General features: G+C 40.8%; 1 long non-coding RNA gene across 1 annotated transcript; it reads left to right on the top strand.

The window, feature by feature from the left end:
* The first annotated feature begins 416 nt into the window (after window positions 1-416).
* Window positions 417-5,209, top strand: LOC140491769 (uncharacterized). Its single transcript, XR_011963423.1, has 3 exons — window positions 417-638; window positions 3,369-3,435; window positions 4,976-5,209. It is a non-coding gene; the product is annotated as an uncharacterized lncRNA (long non-coding RNA).
* The last annotated feature ends 2,523 nt before the right edge of the window (window positions 5,210-7,732 follow it).

The following is a 7,732-nucleotide window of genomic DNA, read 5'->3' as shown; positions in this document are numbered from 1 at the left end:
CAGATGTGGTTGAAATCGCTTGTTTTCCCCAAGCCTATATTCTCCTGAATGTGAAAAATAATTGATCAAACGCGAAGTTTGGGAAAGTTTGAATTAACAATAAGAATAGCACTGACCAGAAAGAATTGCGGTGCACTTCAAACACAGTCTGGATTTCAGGTCACGCGAGTATTATTTTTTTAGAAAACAATCCGTGAAAAGCAATATGCTCAGGTGTATAAATCGTATAAAAAAAACACAGAAAAAAATGAAAACATCCAAGCCAGACAAGGACTTGAAAGCCAGATGCCGTTATCATCAGAAGTGGCATTCGACTAAATTGAATTGTAATGTAAATAAATACTCATGGGTGTCACTGATGTAACCTAGGAAACGTGACAACCAATTCTCGCAAAGTAAGTTCCCCCAAACAGCCCTGTGGTAAACTGAGGAGATTTGTTTTCTTCCCTGATACATTTGGCTTGGCAGTGAAGAGGGATTTATAAGGTGCCAACTTCAACAACAGCCGCTTGACTGCAACCCTGTTGAAAATTTAATCGTCGACAAGGGGAAACAAATAAGGATTACATAATCATCTCTCGCCTTTCGTTCGAAAACGAAAACACTCCACATTATTGTGTCGCCACGTTTGTAAAACTGTAAGTATATCAGCCACAAAACTTTGCTGCTAATGTATCTGGATGTCAGCCATGGGACTTTGGAAACTTGGGTCACTCAGTGCCAATCCAGGCAGAGCGCAGCATTGTTTACCTGATAACGGACTGAACGAGGACACTTCCTCTCAGGTTTCTTTTCTTATTTGAGGAGTTTGGTGTGCTCCAATTGGCTGCAACGTTGTCTAGGTTACAACAATGATTACTTGTAAAATGTCCTTCAATGGCTATCCAGCACTGCAAAAATATTCTGAAGTCTGGAAGTCGTAACATAAATGCAGAAGTCCCAGGTTAGTTGCCTAAACGACCCAATGTCCATTTCTAAAGCATTGTTTTTCCTGTTTAAAATTATTGTCTGTATGTTTATCATAAGCTAGAAGTACAGTCAACAACAACAACGTGCATCTTTATAGCAATAAAACACCTCACAGTCCATCGCAGTGGCTTTGCGAAATACCACTGTTGTGATGGAGTGGGGGATATTTTGTTACAATGTTGTTGACTCATTACTTCCCTCTGAAATGGCCGAGGAAGCCACTCGGTTGAATCAGTCTACTAACAAAAGAATGAAACCACACAGGGCCCCCCACATTAACTCAGGCACTGGAAACAATAATGGCAAACACTGTTCTTTCAACCTTGTAAAGTCCTCCTTCCAAACATCTGGGGACTTGTGCCTTAATTGGGAGAGTTGTCCCATAGACTAATCAACCAAAAGCCTGACACAGTCAGACTTGCAGAATCATAACTTACATACAATGTCCCAGACAACAAATTCACTATTCCTGGTTCTACTGGTAGGACACAGCCACCAAATGTAGTAGCACAGTGGCATACAGTCAGGAAGGAATTTACCTGGGAGTCCTCAACACTGACTGCATATCCTGTGAGTTTTCATGGCAGCAAGCCAAACATGAACAAAGAAATCCTGCTGATTACAATCTTCTGTCCTCCACCTCCATTTGATTAATCGGTATTCCTCCATGTTGCACCCACTTGGAGGAAGCACTGGGAGTGGCAAGGGAACAGAATGTACACTGGGTGGGTGATTTCAAAGTCCATCATGAAAAGTAGCTCAGTAGCATCACTACTGACTGAGTTGGCCAAGTCTGAATGCTCGACTTCAGCAGGTGGTGAGGAGACAACAGGATGGAAACCTTTACTTGACCTCTTCCTCACCAAACTACCTGTTGCAAATATGTCCATCCAGAGCTGTATTGGGACGAGTAACTACTGCACAGTGATTACAGTAGTCTGCCACCAATACCCGCAGGGGATACTTTCCTAAACTTACCACGGAAGCCCAAAACTGCGCATAGGAGTGAACCCATTCATTTAAATGAGAAATTTACCTTCCTGTCAGCCCTAGTCCCTGGTTCCGGAAGGTTCCCTATAATATGTTCCAGCTGCAGTAATACGCGGGTTACTGAAACTGCGGAAAATGATTCTGTGGATACACGGGTCACCCTGTATAGTGACAAAGTCCCACCTCCATATTGATGATATCAAGCATAGTGCTATGTGGCATTACTTCTCTGCTGAATAGGATAGAATTAACACAGATCTGACAACTCCAGCCTGGGCATCTATGCAACACTATGGACCATCAGCAGCAGCAGAACTGCATTTCCCCATGATCTGTAAGCTCATGATTTGGCTTACCCTCCACCATCTGGTCATCAAATTTAGTTCAATGAAGAGTGCAGGAGGGCATGCCAGGAGGATCAACATGCATAGTTAAACATGCAATGTCGGCCTAGTGAAGCTATGATGCAAGGCTACTTGCATGCAGTAGGCAGGACACGGAGATTCCACAATCAATGAACAATTAAACAACTAAGAGGGGATAAATGCTCCACCAGTATCCTCATCCTCAACAATGAAGTACCCAGCACTTCAGTGCAAAAGACATGGCTAAAATATTTGCATCCATGTTCAGCCATAAGTGCAAAGTGGATGTCCATTGTCACCTCCTCCTGAGGTCCCCAGCATCAAAGGAGTCAGTTTGTAACCTATTTGATTTGTTCCATATGAGGAGCAACTGAAGACATTAGTTACTGTGAAGGCTCTGCACCATGATAAATAGCAATATTCCTGAATACCTTTTTTTTCCAGAACACAGCCGTGTCCTTAGCTAAGGTTTTCTAGTATGATTAGAACATTAGCACTGACCAAGCAATGTGAAAAATGGGTCAACTATATCCAGTACACAAAGTACAGAATAAATCAACAGTGACCAATTATGAGTATACATTCAGTCATCAGTGACGGAGGTGCCATCGACAGTGCAATCACACAACACATGCAAAAGTAATACCTTGTGCACTATACACAGTCTGGTTTCTGCTATGATCACTCAACTGCTGGGCTCATTACAATCTTGGTATAAATATGGCCAAAATGGATGAACATGAGAGATGAGATGACTGCCCTTGACATTCAAGTAGTATTTAACTGTGTAAAACTGGAATCAGTAGGATTCAGAGGGAAAACTCTCCACTGATTGGTCATATGGAACACAAAGGTAGGCAGTTGTGCTTGTTGGAGATCAATCATTTAGACCCAAGTACATCACCACAAGAGTTAATCACAGTCATGCTCTAGGCCCAACTATCTTGAGTTGCTTCATCAATGACCTTATATCTAACTTTATGTCGGGTGTGTGGATGTATGCTGATGATTACACGATGTTCAGCACCATTTCTTATTTCTCAGTTATGGAAGCCATCCATGTGAATATGGATCAAGACCAGAAAGACACTGAGGCTTGGATTGAAAAGTGGTATGTAATATTCATGCCATGTAAGTGCTCATCTACAACAACAGAGCATCTAACCGCCATCCCATGATATTCAATTACACTACCATTGCTTGCTCCTCCACTATTAATAACCATTGGTTTGTTATTGACCTGATAGAATCATAGAGTCAGAGTTTTAAAGCACAGAATCCATTTGGTTTAGATATCGTAAACTGATCTAGAGCCATTTCCCAGCATTTGATCCATATCCCTTTAAACCCTTCCTAGTCACGGACCAATTCAGGTGTCTTTTCAATGTTGTAATTGTACCAGCCTCCACCACCTCCACTGTCAGCTCATTCCATACGGACACCAGCCTCTGAGTGAAGAAATTGCCCCTGGGTTCCCTTATAAATCTTTTCCCTCTCAACTTAAACCTATGCCCTGGGAAAAAAGACTTTAGCTATTAACCCTATCCATGTCCTTCATGATTTTATAAACCTCTATAAGGTCGCCCCTCAGCCTCCGATGCTCCAGGGAAAATAACCCCAGCCTATGTAGCCTCTGAACACAAACCCTTTGATCCTGACGATATCCTTGTAAATATTTTCTGAACACTTGCAAGTTTAACAACAGCTTTGCTAATGAAGTATTCTAAAAGTGGCCTCTCCAATATCCTGTACAGCACAACATGACATCCCAATTCCAATACTCATTGCACTATTAAACTGGACCAGCCATATTGTGGTTACAAGAGCAAGTCAAAGGTTAGGAATTCTGAGGGAGTAACTCACACCTATCTCCTCAATGCATGCAAACCATCGAGAAGGAAAAAGTAAGGAGTGTGATGGAATACTGTCTGCTTGCTTGGAGGTTGACTGCAGCTCCAGCAACACAGAAGAATCTCAGCATCACCTAGAATAAATTAACATGCTTATTTGGCACTTCATCCATGACTCCCATCACCACCAATATACATTTGCAACATTGTTTGACCATCTGAAAGATGTATTGCGGGAACTTACCAAAGATCCTTTGACAGCACTTTCCAAACCTGCGACCCTTGTATCTAAAAGAATAAGGGCAGTGGCTGATGGGAGCACCACTACCTGCAAGTTTCTGTTCTTAGTCACATATCATCCTGACTTGAAAATATATTACCATTCCTTCACTGACTCAGGTTTAAAATCTGAGAACTCTCTCCTTAACAGACCATTGTAATGAGTGCAGTAGTTCAAGTGGTCTAGACAGAAATGTCCACATGCCATGTACAAATAAATAAATTTGATTACGGGTACAGAATCTAAAGCCAGTTTCAGTGACTATGAAATAACACTACGATCAAATTTAATTGAAATCCCATTGTTTCAAGAAAGGAAATTTACTCTCCTTACCTATTCTGGCTAGGTGTGACTACATATCTGCAATCTTATTTATTCTGAAATAAGCTCATCTGCAGCACAGTTCAAGGGCAATTAGGGGTGGGCTACAAATGGTTTTCTTGCCAGTGCATAAATCCGATGAATGTTCTTGTTTTTTCATATTTTCTTTCATCCTCTGTACCCTATCTCTGCTACTTTAGGGAGATGGTGGAGTTATGGTTATGTCAAGGTAAAAACAATGACTGCAGATGCTGAAAACCAAATACTGGATTAGTGGTGCTGGAAGAGCACAGCAGTTCAGGCAGCATCCAACGAGCAGCGAAATCAACGTTTCGGGCAAAAGCCCTTCATCAGGAATAAAAATGTCACTCAACCTACAACCCAGAGCCCAGGCTACGATTCTAGGGACATAAGTTTGAATCCGAATATGGCAGATGGAGCAACTGAAATTCAATAAAATCTGAAGTTGAATGCTAATCTAATGGTGACTGCATAAGTATTATTGTTAAAAACTCAGCTTGTTCACTGACATCCTTACCTGGTTTGGCCTACACATGAATTCAAACCCCCAGATTTTCAACTGCCCTCAAAAATAGCCCTAGAGAATCAACTTGTTCAAAGGAAGTCAGGGATGGGTAATCAATGCTGGCCTGACCAGAAATTCTAACATCCCATTCAAATATAAAACAAAACTTATTGCAACAATTAACACTTCCTTTGAATCTAAATGTTGTATATTTCAGTATTTTCATAGCATCCTTTTCTTTTTCTTTTCTTTTTACAATTTAATCACTCCTCTCCTCTACATTATCATAAATCTTTCTTCTCCATTTTTATCTTTCAGATCAAAAGACCATAAGAATTAGGAACAGGAGTAATCCGTTCAGCCTCTCAAATCTGCTCCAGCATTCAATAGGATTGTGGCTGATCTGACATTCCTCATGTCCATTTTCCTGCCCTTTCTCCATAACCTTTAATTCCCATACTGATCAAGAATCTATCTACATCAGTGCTAAATATACACTAGGACCCTGCCCATAGCTCTCTGTGACAAAGTTTTCCAATGACTCTCAACCCCCAAAGAGAAGAAATTCAGCCTCTTCGCCAACTTTGTGTCTGACTAAAAAGCTGTTCACTTCCGTCATCAGAGGTTATTCTCCTTAGTAAGGAGCAATTTTAATGAAAGCCTCATAACGGTGTTGAAAATTATGAGTTGTCTAGACATGCAGACACCGATTGAAGGTAAATGACAAAAGATCCAACGGCGACTTGAAGAAGAACTTTTTTTTTATTCAGTGATTGATTAGGATCTGTAATACACAGAGAGTGTCATGTAGGCAGTTTCAAATGTGATTTTCTGAAGAGGGTTTGATGAACATCTGAAACAAATGAATCTGCAGTCCTATGGGGTAAGAACAGTGATTTAGAAGTAGAGACGTAGCTTGTACAAAGAGTTGATGAAGATACAATAAGTTGAGTAGCTTACTTCTATACTATCTGTGAAATTCAGTACCCCAGAGTGTGGTAGATGTCAGGATACTGAATAGGTTTAAGGAGGAGATAGACAGACTTTTAATCAGTAACAGTTTGAAGCATTGTGGGGAGTAAGTGGAGTTGAGGCTGAGATGAGATCAGCCACGATTGCATTGAGTGGTGGAGCAGGCTCGAGATTCTGAATTGCCTAATTCTGCTCTTAGTTCTTCTGTTCTGTGACCATTTTAGAATTTTCAGATGCTATCTTTCATTTCTGGTTAAATGTCATTTACATAAAATATTAATTTTGTTTCTCTTTCAGCATGTAGAATCAAACAGTGCAGAAATAGGTCCTACAGCCCACCATGTCTTTGCCAACCAGGAAACAGCAAACAAAGCTAATCCCATTTACCAGCACTTAGTCCAAAGCTTTCCATGCCTCAGCATTTTAAGTACTCATCCAGATGCTTCTTAAATATTTTAAGAATACCTACCTCCACCACCATGTCAGGCAGCACACTCTCGGTGAATTTGTTTTCTCAGATCTGCTCTAAACTACATGCTCCTCACCTTAAACTTATACCCTCCATCTTAGACATGATTGCCATAGGGAAGTGATTCTCCTGATCCACTCTTATCTTTTCATGTCATAATTTTGCATATTTCAAATGGATCACCATCAGCGTCCTCTTCTCCAAGGAAAACAAACCCAGCTCATCCAGTGCCTCCTCATTACTGAGACTTTACATCCCAGGCAACATCCTGGTGAATATCCTCTGTATCGTCTCCAGTTCTAGAGCTCTTCCAATAATTTGGTGACCAGTTAACTGGTGGCCTTGTAGACCAAGGTCCCTTTGTTCCTCAGTACTGTACTCCCTTGGCACCTTCCATTTATTGTGCAAATCTCTCCCTAATGAGACCTCACAAACTGTATCACCACACATTAATTGGGATTAAATTCCAACTGCTATTGCTCTGCCCAATTTACCAACTGATCAATATCAGACTGTAAGCCTGAGGTCATCCTTCTCACTGTCAACATCATCAACTTCTGTGTCATCTGCAGGTTTACCAATTTAACCTTGTACATCCAAGTCATTAATGTACACAATAAACAGCTGGGTCCGAACACTGATCCCCGTGTACAACACTGGTTCCAGGATTTCAATTGCAAAAACAACCCTCACGATCACCCTTTGTCTATCTGTTAGCCAATTTCAGATTCAGTTTATCAATTTGCCTTGGATCCCATGCGTTCTTACCTTTCCGATCACTTTTCCATGCAAGACTTTATTGAACGCTATGTAGACCACATCAACTACACTAGCCTCATTAATATATTTGGTTACCTTTTCAAAAAAAAACTCAATTAAATTAGTCAGACAGGATTTCTTTCTAACAAATCTGTGCTGCTATCCCTGATTAATCCTTGCCTTTCTGTGTTGATTAATCCAGTCCCTCATAATTTTTTCCAATAATTTCCC

The sequence above is a fragment of the Chiloscyllium punctatum genome, chromosome 20, assembly GCF_047496795.1.
Source record: "Chiloscyllium punctatum isolate Juve2018m chromosome 20, sChiPun1.3, whole genome shotgun sequence".
In the NCBI taxonomy this organism is placed as follows: Eukaryota; Metazoa; Chordata; class Chondrichthyes; order Orectolobiformes; family Hemiscylliidae; genus Chiloscyllium; species Chiloscyllium punctatum.
The sequence above is the reverse complement of the archived record's forward strand: the minus strand, read 5'-3'. Positions and strand labels throughout refer to the sequence as shown.